This window comes from Canis aureus, chromosome 4 (assembly GCF_053574225.1).
Source record: "Canis aureus isolate CA01 chromosome 4, VMU_Caureus_v.1.0, whole genome shotgun sequence".
In the NCBI taxonomy this organism is placed as follows: domain Eukaryota; kingdom Metazoa; phylum Chordata; class Mammalia; order Carnivora; family Canidae; genus Canis; species Canis aureus.
In genome coordinates this window covers 3,086,231-3,105,654 of record NC_135614.1, presented here as the reverse complement: position 1 = coordinate 3,105,654, position 19,424 = coordinate 3,086,231, and the positions used below count along the sequence as shown (strand labels likewise).

Sequence of the window (19,424 nt, the reverse complement as noted above, 5' to 3'; positions counted from 1 at the left end):
TGAATTGACTTTCCGATATCATATTTAAATCCAAATTCTGTAACTCTGTGACAGAGAGTATTGTTTCCAGTTTTTTCTTTCTCGGTAAATTCTTCCTTCTAGTCATTTTGTCCAATGTAGGGTGTAGGTGGTATGAGCGGGCTGAGTCAAAAATATCTACCATGGGGCAGCCCCGGTGGCAGCGGTTTAGCGCCGCCTGCAGCCTGGGGTGTGATCCTGGAGACCTGGGATCAAGTTCTGCGTCAGGCTCCCTGTGTGGAGCCTGCTTCTCTCCCTCTGCCTGTGTCTCTGCCTCTCTCTCTCTCTGTCTCTATGAATATATATATATATATATATACATATATATATATATATATATATATATCTACCATGACCTACGTAAAATACACCCTAGATGATTCTGACGAGGTCAGAGACTGGAAAATAAAACAAAAAGAAGAACAGAACAAAATAAAACAAAATGACCACTAAAGTGAAAAACAGATTTTAAAATAAAGTGGTAAAAATAAAAAGCCAAAAACCAAAAATAAAGAAGAAGAAAAAGGAAAAAGAAATATAAGTAAAGAGAAAAAGTGGGTAGGGTGGTGGTAGTGAGGAAGTTGTAGTGGAGAGAGAATGTAGTCTACCTGAGAGGTCCTAGAGGGTGATCCTCTTGGCTCTGAGTGTATTAAGTTCTGTATGTTAGAAGATGCTCAATCCCAAAATCATATAAACCAGCAATACTTATAGAAAGCCCCAACATTGACCACCAAAACATAAAAAAGAGAAATGAGGGGGGCAGAATGGGAAAGAAGAGAGAATATAATCTCATAGAATGAACCAACACAGTGTTCCACTTAGTTCTGGGTGTATGTTGGTCGTGTTTTAGAAGGTACTAACTTCTACCATTGTAAAACAAAATGTGGCAGAAAAAAAAACAAAAACAAAAACAAATACCCATATTTCATATATCTACCAAAATTAAATTGAATATATTGAAGGAAATCCAGAAGCAAAAAATATATCTCAGATGTGCAATTGTAGAAATATGTAAGTCAAAAAGGAAAAAAAAACTTAAAAATGAAGACTTGGTAAAATATTGTAGTTAAGGTGGGAAAAAAGAAAAAAAAAACGGTGGGAAAAAAAGAAAAAAATATTGGAAATTTTTAGTCTGATGTAAAAACAAGTTGTAATAGAAAAGGAAAAAAGAGGAGCCTCTAATTCTATATACTATTTTCCCTCAGTCCTGGAGCTTTCCAGTGCTTTTGTTCAGTAAATTTGCTGTTTCCTTTTTCTTTCAGCTGGTCTTTTGGGAGAGGGTCTTGCTGTGCTGATTCTCAAGTGTGTGTACCTGAGAGAGATGTCCCACCCCCTGCAGGGTGGTGGGCCCAGTGTGAGTTGTTTACCCCATGAGGCCTTTCTTCCCTGGAGGCCCCGCCTCTCCCCAGCATGGGGTGAAACAAGGATGAAAAAGAACACTGGTAGAGGCCAGCTCTCCAGCTCAGGAATCTAGCTCCCTGTGAGTAACTAACCATAGCTTCTAGTCTGCATTAGCCTGCATGCTCCCAGGCCAGCCCGGGTTCACTGATCTGCACAGCCTGGGCGGGGGGGGGGGGGGGGGGGGGGCAGTAGCAGGAGAGTTCTCGGGTCCCATGCCCCCACCCCCAGCTTCTTCCTGTCCTGCTTTGTCCACCTGGGCACCCTGGGATCTGGGGCCCTGTGCCACTGGACCCGTGCTCCTGGGGGCCGCCTCTCCCAAGGGAATGGGCTACCTCCATTTGTTGCCAACCTCTATGGTAAAGGACACTCTGGAGCCGGCCTGCCTATCCCACTGGCTTCTCCCAGAGGGCTATGTGCCCCAGCCCTTTACAGAGATCAGACCATGGTTTGCTGTGAGCTTCTCCCTGGCCCTCCTCCTCTACTGGTGACGACTACGGGAAACTGGAGGTTTCACTGCGCCTCCTGCAATTCTGTCTGACTTCCCTGCTAAGCACTTTTCTGTCAGGGAAATTCCAGCGTGGATTTTTAAGGTTGCTGCTTCTCCAGGGCTGGGCTTTCCTGCCCCAGAGGTCCTCGCGGCTACACTTTAGCCCTGCTACTCGTGGGGCCCCTCCCCCACTTTATTCTTTTTATTTTTTCTTCACCTTCCTACCCTGTTAGAAGTGAAAACTTTTCTCTCTGTAGCGTTCTGGCTGTTCTCTCTTTACATCTCAGGTTGAATTCATAGATGTTCAGAATGTTTTGAAAGTTATCTTGGTAAGTTTGTGGGGCCAGGTGAGTTGAGGATGCCTATTCTTCTACCATCTTGCCCCTCCCTCTCCCAGCTTTGATGTTCTAGAAAGTTTATCTTTATAAAGTATGCATGTTTCACAAAGGCAGAAATCAGAAAGCTACATTTTGTCTTATTATGTACTTATTCTGCATCTCACCTTTTGCACAGTTCAACATACCATACATGATTGGCTAATTTTAGAAGTACATCAGAAAATGTCGTGATTAATTTAAATTATTTCATAGAACCAAATCAGCATTACCAAATGGGGGAGGTTTTCTTTGTATGGTCTTACTGTTCATTCCACTTTGATTTATGGTGAGTTAGTTCTCGATCTCCCTCACGATGGTGTAAACTTTCTGAGGATAAGAAAATGTCACCCTCATTTTTTGTTGCTGTTCCTTCTATACCTTGACTCTGCTTTATTCAATAAATGCCATAAGCTCAATGAAGTGAACCAACTTTTTTTTCTAAAGTTGGAATGTAACTAAAAAGGAAGAAACAAAACCCAACACCTCACACTGAATAATTTGTAAATTCTCTAAGCAGAGTTTGTTATGGAGCCCGACCAGCACCAAGAACTCTTTTGTCTATTTTTCAGTAAGGGTGGCAAAAAAATGCAGCTCATGGGGATTGATGTGGAGCTTGGTCCTATGAGTGGGAGGGCACTGGATGTTTATAGTTAGCAAACCCTGATTGCCTGAGTGGTGCCAAGGTGATTAGTATTAGAATGCATTTCTTCAGTTTATTCTATAAAACCAACTAGGGCAATGCAGAATGGTTCACTGAACACTGACTAAGCTACACTTGAATTTTACAGTATTAGCTGTGCATTGTAAGCTTCTAAATGGATGTTACTTGATGGCAACTAAATGGTCACTTGGTTGCTTCCAACTGGACATTGCTAAGCAATACTAAGTAAATGACAAAAAAGTTGTTGGCATAAGAAGTTTAAGGTTGTTATAAGCAAACTTACTTTCTATGTTTTTCAGTTCATATGGTAAAAATAGCTTCTCACACAGTTCTCATATTCACAACTCTGTTGAAGAGAGCAGATGGACTGAGCCTAATAGTTCAATGTTTAACCCCAAATTTTGGGAGTTGTTTGATTCAGACGTGTCCCTAGACCCATCACCTGAGCCCAAGCAAGTGGGTTCATGATATAGGTGTGGCTACTTCCACTGAAACATTAGGAAGTGTGTGTGATGGCACACAGTCTGTAGAAAAGGACACAGGGGTCCTAAGACAATAACATAGATGCCTGATGTGATGGATATTTGGATATTCATACTGGTACTCTGCCATCCAATGGGAAATCCCCCTTTTATTTGAAAGAAAAAGTAAGCATGAGCACATCAGGCTCATTTGTGAAGGAAAAAAAACAGAGTGACCTGGATCTGTGATGTTTCATAACATAATCGAACATTAAAGTAAGGAGGATCTCAAAAACTCTTCTGTGGCCAATTTTCACATTTTACTTGATTGAACCTGACAGCGGCTATATATATTTATATTTATATTTATATTTATATTTATATTTATATTATTTACATTTATATTTATATTTATATTCCAATTCAATTAATAAGCTTAAACTTAATTACATTTCATAGAAAGGCAATAGATGTGCTCCTGCAGCTATGTATGAGCACTAACACATGTCCACGATGGTTTCTCGAGGAGTGTTGATTCTAGAATCAAGGTAATCCTTCAATTAAAAATGACCTATTTCATTCCGAATTTATAAAACAAATGAACAGGTGCTTAAATGTCAGGAAACTTCTTTTAATAATGTCCTCATTATTTTTTTTCTTTCTGACTCTTAACAAAGTTTGAAGTATTACCAAGATGAAGTTGCTTTTTTAACCATGTTCAAAATGATTGGTTTTCAATTTCTATTGATAAAGTCTGTTCCCAGTACATAGCTATTTTTTTCAGTAAATTCCCTCTGTCATAAATGTCATCATGATTTCCATCTAATGCACAAATCCAATTTTCTCTGAAGCAATACCAGAATTATCTAAATCAACAGAAATATTTTCTTTTTAAAAAATTTATTTGAGAGACAGAGTATGAGTGAGTGAGAGAGGAACAGATAGGGAGAGAGAGAATCTCAAGGAGACCCCCACTACCCCACTAAGCACAGAGCCCCACGGAGGGGCTCCGTCCCAGGACCCAGAAATCATGACCTGAGCTGAAACCAAGAGTTGGCTGCTTAACCAGCTGAGCCACCCAGACGCCTTTCAACAACTTTTCAAGTGAAGTAAAATATGACTTCAGAGTAATGTTATTTTCAGAAAGTTATGTTCTTTGGTTGAGATTTGAAGTGAGAACTAGAACATAAGCTGGGAAGTGATTAATTTTTTACTTAATATTAAAAGGTATTTAAAATAGATCTGTAAGGAGGACAATTGCTTTTAATTTTGATAACTAGTATTTTTAAAGAGAGAGCACATGAAATAAGAATGTGCAATCAAAATAAGAATTCTATTTATAAATAGCTCTTTTGGTCACTATATGCTTTCAATTCTAAATTTCTTATATGGAATCAATAAGTAATGGCCATTGTCTTATGTTAGTAACAGTATGGTTTTATTTTACCAATATTTTGGAGAAACTCAGAAATTTTCCATTAACAAATATTTCAACTTGTAGTTTATACATTGCTTGAATTTTCTGGCTTTGTTTCTTTCTCCTTGTTGAGTTTCTAGATCATTGTTTCTTAAAGAACAGCACAAGTCAGAATAATCTCCCCAGATTGGTTGTTATGTGTACAGATTCCTGGGCCTAGCTTAGGTATCCCGTACTACAACATTAGAATTTCCAGGTCCCAAGTTCAGAATTGGAATTTTTACAAATTTCCCAGATGATTTTCTGAAGAGTAAATTTTAAGAAACCATGAACTTACAGATGGAATCTGGATATTAGGGAATCCCTGAGTGGCTCAGTGGTTTAGCACCTGCCTTCGGCCCGGGACGTGGTCCTGGAGTCCCGGGATCAAGTCCCACATCAGTCTCCCTCTGTGGAACCTGCTTCTCTCTCTACCTGGGTCTCTGCCCCTCTCTCTGTGTCTTCCATGAATAAATAAAGTCTTTTTAAAAAAAGGAATCTGGATGTTAAAGTTTCATGAACTTGAAAGATCAATGAAAATATGTTCATTTCAATCAAATTCCTACCTGTTATAATTTAGTAATAAATGACATCCATCTAATTTAACTCAGGGTCCCACTTCTATAAAGACTTGATTCTTCTGCCCTCACAATTCTTTTGGGTCTATAGGAAATTAGAACATTGGGCATTTTTCCTTGAAAAGTGAGTTGATTGTATAGGTCAGCCTTCATTGGGAAAATTTTCTTAACCTATTTTACTGTAATAATTGTATAAGTATCTATATTTTAACATTTTTGTAAAAACAAAGATGTGCAGAGGGAGAGGGAGAAGCAGGCTCCCCGCTGGGCAGGGAGCCCAACATGGGGCTCAATTTCAGGACCATGGGATCATGACCTGAGCCAAGGGCAGATACTTAACTGACTGAGCCACTCAGGTGCCCTGGAACCTTATCTTTACAGATAATAAAGGGTATCATTCCAAACATGACCAGTTTGCCCTTCACAAAGAAAGTACTATGATATCTCAAATGGTAGTTCTCATATTTTTCTGTTACTATGTATGTTTGAGATTTAAATATGCATACATAGAGAGATGGACTTAAATGGTCATTAATCCTATAACCCTGAAAATATTTTCTTTGCTATATATCTTTGGCTATATTTTCACATTCACTATGAATTTTCTCCCAAATATAATACTGGATAATTAGTGGTTTTAGGTCAATAAACAACAAAATTTTACTAGCAAAATTCAACAAAATTCAATTTAAGAAAACCCAATAGTATAAAAATACACTGGAATTGATACACCTGGGTGGATCAGTTGGTCAAGCGTTCAAGTCTTCATTTTGGCTCAGGTCATGATTTAATGGGTCATGGGACCATGCCACCTGTGAGACTCCACACTTAGCCAAGAGTCTGCTTGAAAATTCTCTCCCTCTGCCTCTTTGTCCGCTTGTGAACATGCTCTCTTTCTCTCTCTCAAATAAACAAATCTTTTTTAAGAAGTGACACTTTAATAAAAATGATCACAAGCATGACAATCAAAACATAATTTCACAAAGGTGGAAGAAAAATCTTGAGATATTTTAAATTTTAACAGCTTCTTTAAGTTTTCAAATGTATTTTTCTTAATTCAGGTTAGTAATTAATATTTATGCTTAAATGATCCAATTATGCAGAATTCTACATATAATTGTTTAAATATATTGTGTGCCATTTGCTTGAGACTTAAAATCATCATAAGAAAATATAAAGCTCTTTTACTGAATCAGTTTGTTAAAATGCAAAAACCATTTATCAAGAAGAGTTCCTTAGATAGATGGATACATTGAGGTATATTGATTGACTTCAAATGTCCTACGAAGAACATTTAGAGGCAAGCTGCGATTTCTAACAGCAAAGCAAGAAATCAAGAATACCCTGTTTAGAAGATTAAAGGCAGCAAGAGCTATTGTGTAAAAGTAATAACTAATATTTAGTACTTTTTCTTTGGATAACATGGGGGAATAATGTTACAGAGGTTCAGAAATGTGATTTTCCAGGAACTAAAAAAAGCAAACGATCCACATCTTCCTTAACTGCAATAATGCACACTGACTCATGATCTCTGATTCATTGACTGACATGGAAAACACAGCAAATAAGCCAATATATTTATTTATTTTTATAGCTTTGGCTTCTTTCCTCATTATTTTATGCCTACCTTTATTTTATGATGTTTGTCCTTTCTGTGGTTTTCTAGTGACTAATTTCTCTTCTCAGTATGTTTCATATTTTGTATTTTTACACGTCTGTTAGTTTATTATTGGATCCTGCACTTGCAAATGATACATGGGTGAACATCTGAATTTTATTCTCTTTGTTTAAAGGTGCAATGTTTAATTCAGTAACCGCTAGCTACATTTGGCAATTGGCCATTTAAATTAGAATTTATATTAATTCAAGTTAAATAAAATTTAAAATTCCACTTCTTAGTCACTAGTGACATTTTAAACGTGTGATGTCTTCATGTTATGGCTACTGTATCAGCACATGAAAAAGAATATTTCCATCAGATCATAACGTTCTATCAGATGCTGCTGCTTGAGTTTTGTTTTGGCAGATGGGTAACTACTTGCAGATCAACTTAAACTTTTTGAGACTCATATTTTAGCTCTCTCATGAGAGCTGTCCAGTATTTATTGTAGGCCAATTCTAGCTCTTTTACTAAGCTTTGGCCCTTCTGGGATTTCTATGGAATGCCTGGTGTGTTCAATGAAGTGTTTCACTTGGTCCGCTTGGAACTCCAGTGTCCCTGATGCATGTGAATGCTCTAAGACATTTTCACCTAGCCACAACTTGGGACTTGTTAAGGTTAGTATTTAGACAATAACATTGGTAGACCACTGTTCTGCAATTTTTCTCTGTTCCTTCCTCTCTGTTCCTCTGACTCATATATTCTAGGTGCTTCATGCTCCCTGACTTCTCATGTCTACCTCCTCAACTTAGGAAGGATATTATAGTCTATGTAGATTTTACTGTTTGCCTCATGGTCTGCAAAATGTCTCAAGGGGTGGGGGGCACCAAGGTGGTGTAGTCGGTTGAACTCCCAACTCTTGCTTTTGGCTCCAGGTTGTGATCTCAGGGTCTTAAGTTCAAGCTCCATGGCAGGCTCTGTGCTGAGCATGGAGTCTGCTTCAGATTTTCCCTCCTTATCTCCCTCTGCCCTTATCCCCCCCTTGCCCCTTCAAATGAATAAATAAATATATATTTTAAAAAGTCTCAAAGGATAAATCCAAGGCAGCTGCAGGGCTTTCTTTATTTTCTTTCTCTTGGAAATAACTATTCTACCTCATCAGTTATATAACATGAAAAGAAGATATTCACAGAAGTCATCCAATTTTCCAGTCTTTCTGGTGAGATAGCAAAGACAGGACATAACTGGTATTACTTACTAATACTTTGTTCAGGATTTTGTGTCTGTGTTTATGAGGATACTGGTCATTTGTTTTTTGTAGTGTCTTTCTAGGCCACAATGTTGACTTATTGCCATAGACTGAGTCATGGCCCCCCATAGGAATCCACATCCTCACCTCCAGATCTTGTATGTTACTGCATGTCGAAAAGTGATGCAAATGTGATTTAAATAAGGACCTTGAGATGGGGAGTGTATTCTGGATTATTCTTCTGGCCCCAATTCATCCCATGGTTCTTATAAGTGGAGAATCTTTCTGAGCTGAGCTTTGAAGGAGATGTGGCTACGGGAGGGGTGGAAGTACTCAGGAGGACTCCACCCTCTAGTCCTGGCTCTGAAAATAGAGGGAGTACTCCATCATCCAAGAAAGAGAGGCAACCTTTGTAAGATTAAAAGTGAGCAAACAGATTCTCCTTTAGAGACTGTAGAAAGTATCAAAGCTCTGCAAACACCTTGATGTTAGCCTGGTGAGGTTCATGTTGAATTTCTAATTTACATACATGGAAAATAATAAATTTTCATTGTTTCCAGACCCTGCATCTGTGCAATTTGTTATAGTAGCAGTAAAAAATGAATACACTTGGGTTATGCTGACAACATAAAACACATTTGGAAATGTTCCTTCTTCCACTATGGTGTGAAAAATTTGTATGCAATTGGTATTCTTTTTCTTTAAATAATTATAGAATTCACAGTGAAAGCACACTGTGTCCTAGAGTCATTTTTTTCAAGATTTGTATTTATTTAGTTAACAGAGAGAAAGAGACAGAGATAGAGATAGCACCAGTGGGGAGGAAAGGGAGAAGCAGGCTCCCCGCAGAGCAGGGAGCCCTAAGGAGGGCTCAATCCCAGAATCACTGGAACATGGCCTGAGCCAAAGACAGAAGCTCAACTGACTGAGCCACTCAGGTGCCCATCCTAGAGGCACTTTTATTCAAAGTTTGTAATTACAAGTTCAATTTGTTTAAGAGATAATCATCTATTGAGATTGTCTATAATTTCCTTCTGTTAGCTTAATTAATAGGTTGTATCTTTGAAAGTATTTTCTTTTCAATATTGTCAAATTTGTGTACCTGAAATTGTTCATAATGTTCCCTTATTTATTTTATTTTATTTTTTTAGTTATTATAATGTCTCTATTGATGTCTTATGTCCTCTCTCATTCACAATAAGGAAAATTTGAACTTTTCCCCTCAGTTTGGCTAATTTTAAAATTTTGCTTCTTTTTCAAAGAACACTTTTTCTTTTCATATGTTTACATAATTCAACCATAATTTGCTTGGAATTGACTACTTTTATACCCTGGTTTAGATTATAGAGTAAACTTGAGTTGATGATGAAAAAGAAAAAGAAAGAAAGAAAAGAAAAACTTTAAACAATTATTTCTTCAAAAATTTTTTCCTGCATCTTTCTCCTTTCTGAAATGAGAATTTACAAGTGTTAGAACATTTAATATTATCTTTCATGTCACTGATATTCAACTCATTTTAAAAAACACTATTAATCTCTTTGCTTCAACCTGAATACATCTTATTGGCATATCTTTGAGGTCCCTCTTCTTCCCTACTACACAGTCCAATTTTCTGTTTAGTCTAATCAGTGAAAATTTAATTCTAATTGTTGAATTTTTGTTTTGAATTTTCTTTATTGTGTATATTATCATTTTTTGAAGTGTTGTATCTATTAACACATCACAGCCATATTTCTTGCAAATTCTTTTATATATTTACAATAATTGTTTTAAATATCTTGCTTTCTGATTTTAATAACTGAGCCATATAGGGGGCCATTTTTGTTGATTATATATTCTCTTTATTACAAGCCAACTTTTCCCCTATTTATGATCATCTCATATTTTTATTTTGTTCCTGACATTGTATGTAAAACAGTGGAAACACACACCTCTCTCTCTCTCTCATCCTCTCTCTCTCTTTTTCTCTCTCTCTGTATATATGTATATATATACACATCTGTTTTTAATATTTTATTAAAACATATATACATCTGTTTTTAATATTTTGAAGATCTATATATGTAGATATATATATATATATTTGTTTATCTAATTTATAAAACCTACTCTCTTAGCAACATTCAAATACATAATATGGCATTATTAACTATAGTCATCATGCTGTATATTACATTCCCAAAACCTATTTATTTTATAACTGAAAGTTTATACCTTTCATCCCTTTCCCTCATCCACTGCCTCTGGCAACCACCAATATATTTTCTGTTTGTATGAGTTCAGTGTTTTAGATTCCACATATAAGTGAGAACATAGAGTATTTGCCTTTCTGTATGATTTATCTTACTCAGTATAATATCTTCAAGGTCCATTCATGTTGTCACAATGGCAGAATTTCCCTCTTTTAAGGCTGAAAAATACCCAGATGCATATATAAATCATCTTTTCTTTTTTTTTTTTTAAGATTCTATTTGATTTTTCATGAGAGACAGACAGAGAGAGAGAGAGAGAGAGAGGCAGAGACACAGAAGGATAGCAGGCTCCATGCAAGGAGCCCGATGTGGGACTCGATCCTGGGACTCTAGGATCTGGGCTGAAGGCAGGTGCTAAACCACTGAGCCACCCAGGGATCCCCTAAATCATATTTTCTTTAACCTTTTATCTGTCTATCATTGTTTCTATGCCTTGGCCTTTGTAAATAATGCTGCAATCTACATGGAGGGCACAGCGTCTCTTTGAGATAGTGATTTTGTTTCTTTCAGATATATAACCAGAAGTAGAATTGCTGGATCATATGGTATTTCTGTTTTTAATATTTTGAAGATCCAGTGCGTGGGTGGCACAGTCAGTTGAGAGTCCCATTCCTGATTTTGACTCAGGTCATGATCTCAGGGTCATGAGATTAAGCTCCTCATGGAACTTTATGCTCAGCATAGAATCTGTTTGAGTTTCTCTCTTTTCCTTTTCCTCTGTCCCTCCTGCTCATACTTTCTCTCTCTAAAATAAATTAACTAAAAATATTTTGAGGAAACTCCATGCTTATTTTAATTGGCTGCACAAATTTACATTTCCACCAACAGTGCACAAAGTTTTCTTTCCTCCATATGCTCACTAACACATGTTGTCTCTTATATTCCTGATGATAGCCATTCTAATAGATATGAAGTAATATCTCATATTTTCAATTTGCATTTCCCTCAGGATTAGTGACCTTGCACATATTTTCATGTGTCTGTTGACCATTTGTATGTTTTCTTTGGAAGAATATCTAGTTATATCTTCACACTTTTTAATCAGATTGTGTGTTAGTTTACTATTGACTTGTATGAGTTATTTATATATTTTGGAAATTAACTCCTTGCCAGGTATGTGGTTTGCAAGTATTTTCTCTTGTTCAGTAGGCTGCCTTTTCATCTTATTAATGACTTTGTTTGCTTTGTAGAAGATTATTACCTTGATGTGGTCCCACTTGTTTACTTTTCCTTTTGTTGTCTTGCTTTTGGTGTTAAATTTAAAAAGAATCATTGTCAAGACCTATATCAAGGAACTTATTCTATGTTTTTGGTTTCTTCCTCCAATAATTTGATGGTTTCAGATTTTACATTCAAGTTTTTAATCCATTTTCAGTTAATTTATTTAGGTTTATTTCTTCTGTGATTATCCAAACTCTCAACATTCTGGGTCTTCACCACATTCTTGATCTTGTTGGCATGTGAGCTCCAAGAGTGTGGATTGTTTTTGTAGGTATTTTGGTTCCCGTTTTGGATTCAACCAGTTCTGGCATCCATGAACTCTGAGACTGTGAAGACCTCTGTTTCTTCTTTGTGCTCTTCAGCCCCTTCATCACTTCCTCTCACTTACTAAAACTCAGGGAGAATGATTCGCCTACTGAGTATATTCTTGTATCTAGTGTTCCTTCAATTTCAATTCTCCCTTTTAGTCCACAGAATTTTTAAGCATCAGCTGATTTCTCTTTCTCCCTATAATATATCTCTATGTACAGTCACCTTCCTCTTTTGTCTGCTTCCTCTTTTATCTACTTTGCCTGGGCATGCCACTCTGTCTTTATGCTTTTATATGACAGGCCCCTTGATATCCAAAGTTCATTTCCCAAAGTCTCCCTATATCTACTACACTTTGATAGCCTCATATAAAAAGAGTATGAGGTTTTTTTCCAGGTATTTTCTTGTTTTTACCATGCAAGTAGTTATTTCCCAACATTGTCTATCCTAACAGGAATGAAAGTTTTCTCATAAGGTCTAATATTATGATCCATTAATCACTGTGATTGCAATAGCAATAAGACTTTGTCTTTCATGTTTCAATTTTTAAGTTCCTGCAAAATGTTACTGTTGATTCCAGAAAATTAAAAATATATGTGTTTGGCTAAAAATGTTCTTGCATTAGCAGTCCATGACTGAATTTCTTCCAGCTTCATTCATTTAGCAAATACTGAGTTTCTACTATAAACATAGCATTATGATAGATGTTGGAGGATCACAAATAAACAATGTAGTAAGGCAATGTTTTTCTCTAAATACCAGAGGAATATTTCAGAAAAATAATATTTAAAAACTGGAACTTATTTTCACCTGATGGTCAGAACTGAGGAAAAATTTCTAGTAAAGTCTCAGAATTGAAATATCCGACATGAGTTTGATGCAAGAATCAGAGTTTACAGCTGAAGCGTGCATTTCTACCAACTGACACAGAGCAAACTGACCGATTTGAGTGTCTTTGAAATAATTTGTCTCTTGCACTATGACTCAGTTCTGATCACTTACATATCATCTCTGCCAATAAGAAAAAAGCACAACTGTCACTATTTGCAGTTTTTTAATGACATATAGTCAGAATACATTCACTTTCTGCACACTATCTAATTGTATTGAAATTCATTGTAGGTAAAAGTCACACATCAACAGTGGAACAAGTGGTATAGAGTATAGTACAGACTTACAGCACTAGATTATTTTTAATGCAACAGATAAACTACTGTTGCAAAGCTATAGACAGGAAGTGTACTGGTGCAGTCTTGTTGGAGACTTCAGATTTTCAGGTGCTCCACTGGTTATGCCAGATTTTATGAACTGGTATGAGAAGTGCAATGCCTCAAAAAGTGGGTAAACATCCCTTGATGGACGTTTATGGATTAGTGGAAAGTGGGGAAAAACAGCTTGCTTGAGATTACCATACCAAAGTATGAAAGTATCATTTATTCATATTATAGAAATCTGATATGTTGCTGTTTGCACAGGTTCTGCACATGCCTTCAGAGGGTTTAACATTTTCAAAAATTTGCCCTCCATGCTAGAAACTATCTCTTGAAGACAATGGGCTTTGTGACTTTCCATGGACAGAGATTAATCAGCCACCTTCCTAGTTATCTCATGCCATTCTTTATTTCTTAATAGTTTACCGACTAGTACATAGCATGATGAGGCCTAGCAAGAGGGGCTAACTCTTGATTTTGGCTCAGATCATGATTCAAAGTCCTGGAATCAGCCCCATATTGGTTCCAGAGTCTGCTTTCCCTCTCCCTCTGCTCCTTCCCTGCTTGCATGCTCTCTCTCTCAATAAACAAATAACAACAATAACAAAAATCTTTCTTTAGAAAGGCTTATAGGTACTTTAAAAAGTGCTTAACATCACTCATCATCAAGGAAACGCAAATCAAAGTCACAAAGAGATATCACCTCAAACGTGTTACGATAGCTGTTTTTATGTCAAATGTCAAAAAATAACAAATGTTGGCAAAGTGGGGAGAAAAGGGAAATATTCTTTTTTTTCTTTCTTTTGTAAAAGTGTACCCAAGGGGGGTCTTGGTGGTTCAGTTAGTTAAACATCTGACTCTTAATTTCAGCTGGGGTTGTGATCTCGGGGTGGTGAGATGGAGCCCTGCATCAGACTCAGAGCTTAGTGGGGGGAGTCTGCTTCTCCTCCTTTCTCTGCCCCTCCCCCTGCTTGCGTGCACTCTCACTCTCTTGTAAATAAATAAATCTTTTTAAAAAAGTGTCCCCCTGTACATTGTTGGTGGAAATATAAACCCTTATCACCACTGTAGAAAACTATATGGAGGTCCCTTAAATAAAACCCTAAAAATAGAGGTACCATGTATTTCAGCAACCCTTCTTCTGGACAAATGTTTAAAGGAAACAAAATTAGTATCTGGAAGAGATGTTGGCATTCCCATGTATATTTCAGCATTATTCACAATAGTCTCTGTGTTTATGTGTGTGTGTGTGTGTGTGTGTGTGTGTGTTCATATTCAGTCTTAAAATTAAGGAGATTCTCCTACTTGTAACAACATGGATTAACCTAGACAACATTATGCTAAGTGAAACAAGCCAGACGCAGGAAGATAAATGTTGCATGATCTTATTTACAGAGAATTTTTTAAAAAATCAGAGTCTGGTCAATCTATTTAGTGCTTTGGCTTCAGTGTTGGTCTCCTCAGATAGGCTTTTAGTGATTCTCAGCTATTGAGCATAAGGTAAAGAGAGTGATAGAGAATGATATGGAATAGTCCTTGCCTGCTTGTCATCTGTTTACCTAACTACCTACTTATCTTTTTTCTAAAATCTATCTATTCATCTCATTCTGCACTTAGTGATATACTTCTTATAGTCTAAGCAGTCTCTTTGGAAACAAAGGAGATAGAAAAGAAGTGAGTATTAATAAATCAATAGATAACTAGAAGGTTAAATGTCTAAAAGCCGGGAATTTACTGAGAAATCTTATAAATCAGTTAGATTTAAGTGCCTTTCAAATATGTTTCTCCACATTGGAATTCAATACCGAGCTTAAGGATAATCTTACAATCTACAACGATTGGTACTTATTTAATTGACTTTAATTTTATTGATTGTCACATAAAATGTACTATTGTAAAATATCATTGACACATTTGTTTAAATATTTATTTAAAAATCGTCAATATTTATTTAAAACTGTCCACATTCTTTAAAAAGTCTATTTAAACATTTTAATATTTTCCATCTGAAATTAAAAGTACAATACAGAATAGGAAGGATAATAAAATTTTAATTTAATTTAAATTTTTAAAGTTTATTTATTTATTTATTTATTTATTTATTTATTTATTTATTTAATCATGAGAAGCACACAGAGAGGCAGAGACAGAGGCAGAGGGAGAAGCAAGCTCCATGTAGGAAGCCCGATGTGTGACTCGATCCAGGGGCTCCAGGATCGTGCCCTGAACTGAAGGCAGACGCTCAACTGCTGAGTCACCCAAGAGCCCCCCAAATTTAATTTTAAACAATATAGGCTACCTTGGTGGCTCAGTGGTTGAGCCTCTGCCTTTGGCTCAGGTCATGATCCCTGGGTGCTGGGATTGAGTCCTGCATGGGCTCCCCAGCAGGGAGCCTGCTTCTCCCTCTGTTTATGTCTCTCTATCTGGGTGTCTCTCATGGATAAATAAGTAAAATCTTTTAAAAATTTTTAAAAAGGGGGATCCCTGGGTGGCGCAGCGGTTTAGCGCCTGCCTTTGGCCCAGGGCGCAATCCTGGAGACCTGGGATCGAATCCCACATCGGGCTCCCGGTGCATGGAGCCTGCTTCTCCCTCTGCCTATGTCTCTGCCTCTCTCTCTCTCTCTCTCTCTGTGACTATCATAAATAAATAGAAATTTAAAAAAATAAATAAACATTTTTAAAAAGTACCTGTTTCATTTTTTTTAATTGTATATAATTCAGGAACCTCCAGGATTCACCATATTGTACAGAGTATATTAATTTTAAAATGTATCTAAGAGTTTTTGGAGAAGATAACACAACCATCTATTATGAAAAGCAAACAAAATGTATGATAAACTAAAAAATAACTTAGTTTCTTTGTAAATTCTTGTCTAAAATAATCTTGGAATAAGTGTTCCATATAGGGAATTATTAATTTGAAGTCTGCATAATTTTGTGAGCAAAGTACTTAAAGAAATTTAGCTGGATTGAAAATACAATGAACTTTCTAAAAAAGCATTTTATTTCTGTAAGAATAAAATATCGTAGTGTTAAAATGTTTAGCTACACATGTGAGAAGAATTAGTAGAAGACTCATAATATAAACTGGTAGATGTGTGGTCTTTTGATTTTTTTAACCTCAAAAATAAAAATGTTAGTTATTTCACTAGCAAAACCTGGACTATTGGGGAATAAGAGAGAATTACAATCTGAGACAAACAAACTAGACAAAACCATAGGCACGACCAATGAAACAAAGGGGAGGCACTTTTTTTTTTTTTTTTTTGAAAAGGGGGTGAGTTGGAAAGGCTATTATAACAAGAAGTCTTTGGAGTAAACTGGGAGTTTGAAGTATGGTGGTTCTCATTAGCTGAGCTGTTGCCCCTGGAGATAAGAAAAGTGTCTCAGGCTGAAGAGTAGAGTAGTATCTGGTGCAAGGTCAAATCCCTGTAAGGTCCAGTCCATCTCTTCCTGTTGGGTCTGCAATTGACTACTAGTGAGGGTTTGAGAGCTCCTTCTGCTGAAACCTCCATACTCCATCCTAGTGAGGTTTCCTGTTGCTAATATTCACATTTTCAGATCAGCTGTCTTATTTCCTCCTCATCTTCCTGAGTTCTAGAAGTAACAGACCTTCTCTATGATGCTCAGATGAAGAGTTGGGAGGATTATTTTGATTCAAATATTCAGCGATCATTTAAATGAAGAGTAAATCAGCAGAGAACAACAACAACAAAACTATGATGCTTGTGGAACAATGATTGAAATGCCAATTGTCTTCACATATTCAATGTGGGAGGTGTATGCATGTGCAGGTGCATGTTAGCAGAGGACATCGCCCTCATACCATGTCATTAAGAGCTTCCTTTTAGGAATATAGAACTAGCATGTTTGTAACATCATCATCAGTTATTTTGTTCAATTTAAGCCTGTGTACTATAATTATATCATGTGTTGAGGTTTAGTCGGGAGTTTTCTCTTTCAATTTTTGTTTTCTTTCATAAACTCTTACTGGCTCAAAATGTATATGTGAATTCCATCACACATATGCTGTGATGTTGGAGGAAATTCAGTCTTATTCTAACCCTTACTGATAATGGGAATTGACATGGTGCCCTTCACACAAGGAACAAAGATTTTTTTTTTTTTTAAAGATTTTATTTATTTATTCATGATAGTCACACAGAGAGAGACAGAGAGGCAGAGACACAGGCAGAGGGAGAAGCAGGCTCCATGCTGGGAGCCCGACATGGGATTCGATCCCGGGTCTCCAGGATCGCGCCCCGGGCCAAAGGCAGGCGCCAAACCGCTGTGCCACCCAGGGATCCCGGAACAAAGATTTTTATTCCCATAAAATTTCATTGGTAAAGAATAAGCATTTTTCTCAGTCTAAATTTGATGTCTATTGAGGTAGAAGAAAATGAATGATTGGCTCTGAGTCCAGTAAATTATGAAAAGATCTGGAATTAACCCTTAGCATTCCCTATCTTGAGGCAATCATGTCATTCTATAAGATATGTAGAAACCTATTTAATAGTTTAGAAGGGCATGTAAAAATAAAGAAAAATGAATTTAACTTTGTATGATCTTTAATAATTGTTAAGATCTTTGATTGCCTTCTCATTGGACAAAAATTCACAGTGGAAACTACTTAAAAAGGAGCAAGTGATAGTAATTCATAATTAAATATGACCATTTTCAAGGTTAATTAATATTACTGAGGTTAATTCCAATATAATTTAAGTAGCCAATTAAATAAATTAAACATTTAATAGGCTGAGGGAAATGAGAATTTGGGGATGTTAAGGTGTCTTAATTTGCATTAGAATGCAACAATAAATATTGCCATTTATACACAAAAGCCTCTAGGATGAGAATGTAGTGAACTGAATTACTTTTTAGTGATGTTAGAACTTCACTAAGAAATATGTACAGATAAAAAATTACCTTTGTATTGGTCAGAATGCTAGAACATGTCTCTGAAAAGCATCCAGTTTGTTCAATTCTTACAAGTATTTAAAGAATGTTTAACATCTTTGGTTATAATCCCTGAGTTATACGTAGCATACCTACAGAGTCCACATATATAGTGGTAGTATAACTTTTATAAGTCTTACTTCAAAAACATGCAAAAAAGCATTATCTGTATATTTCAACTTAGGATATATTTCTTAAAGCAAAACATATGATTGGATTCATCAGAATTTTATAATATTTTAAGAGTCATGCTATAGTCAAATGTATTAATTTCCATGCCCATGTATAGCTTATTCCCTCATTGACTTTAGGCATGGCCAGAGGACTTCCTGTAGACAATGGTCATTGAGTGAATTTGACACAAATGGAAACTTAATAGAGTTTATGCGTTGGCTGTGATGTCTCAAAAATACTTCCATAAGATGATTATTTTTTTTTCTTTTTTTTCATAAGATGATTATTTAAAGAAGATCCATCTCACCTACTGGAAGATGAGGGATTCACAAGGAGAATTGAGGTGCTCCATTCAATAGCCAGAAACAAAAGCCAGCTGCAGTCATGAGTATGATTCTAGATGAGAAAAAGAACTGCCTAAGTCCATCCTAATTGCCGATTCTCAGAATCATGGGCCAGTAAATGAGTGTTCATTTAAAGTCAGTAAATTTTGGAGTGGTTTGTTGAACCTCAAGAGGTAACTTACATAGACCCACACTTTCCTAACTTTAATCTTTCACATCAATCACTCTGGTTGGATAGTCTGATTATACAGCTCATTTTCTTTCCTGAATCATAATGGAAAGAGATTTAAGGCACATACATTAGGAAAGAGAAAGTATAGTATAGTGGCAGTATGACAAAAAGTCTGAGTCATACACAGCTAAGCTCAGAGATGTTTAAGGATCAGGTAATGAGTTGTAAGAGATATTAATTTAAGAATCCATGGAGCACAAATCCTGTGTATCTCTCACTGCATCACCTCAGCTGAGAGCCTTTTATGTCTAAATGAATAAATGATTTTAAATCCCTTTTATTCTCACTTAAATTATTTTATTTTGTGGAACCACATCATGTATGCTTACTGATTTTCATTTCATGATTCAAATTTAGTTTGTTATTTGAGTGTGAAAATTGATTTTGCATAGATATGGTAAACCATATATGCTCATGAAATGATAGATTTCAAGATA

At 36.2% G+C, this 19,424-nt stretch overlaps 1 long non-coding RNA gene across 3 annotated transcripts in view; it reads left to right on the top strand.

Annotated features, from left to right (window-relative positions):
• The window catches only part of LOC144312061 (uncharacterized), a 123,838-nt gene extending 104,668 nt beyond the window's left edge, over positions 1-19,170 (top strand). For 2 of the 3 annotated variants that reach the window (XR_013377495.1, XR_013377489.1), the window contains one exon: positions 18,691-19,170. This is a non-coding gene — a long non-coding RNA (uncharacterized LOC144312061). The remainder of the gene's footprint in view (positions 1-18,690) is intronic. The other variant, XR_013377499.1, reaches the window with a different exon arrangement.
• The last annotated feature ends 254 nt before the right edge of the window (positions 19,171-19,424 follow it).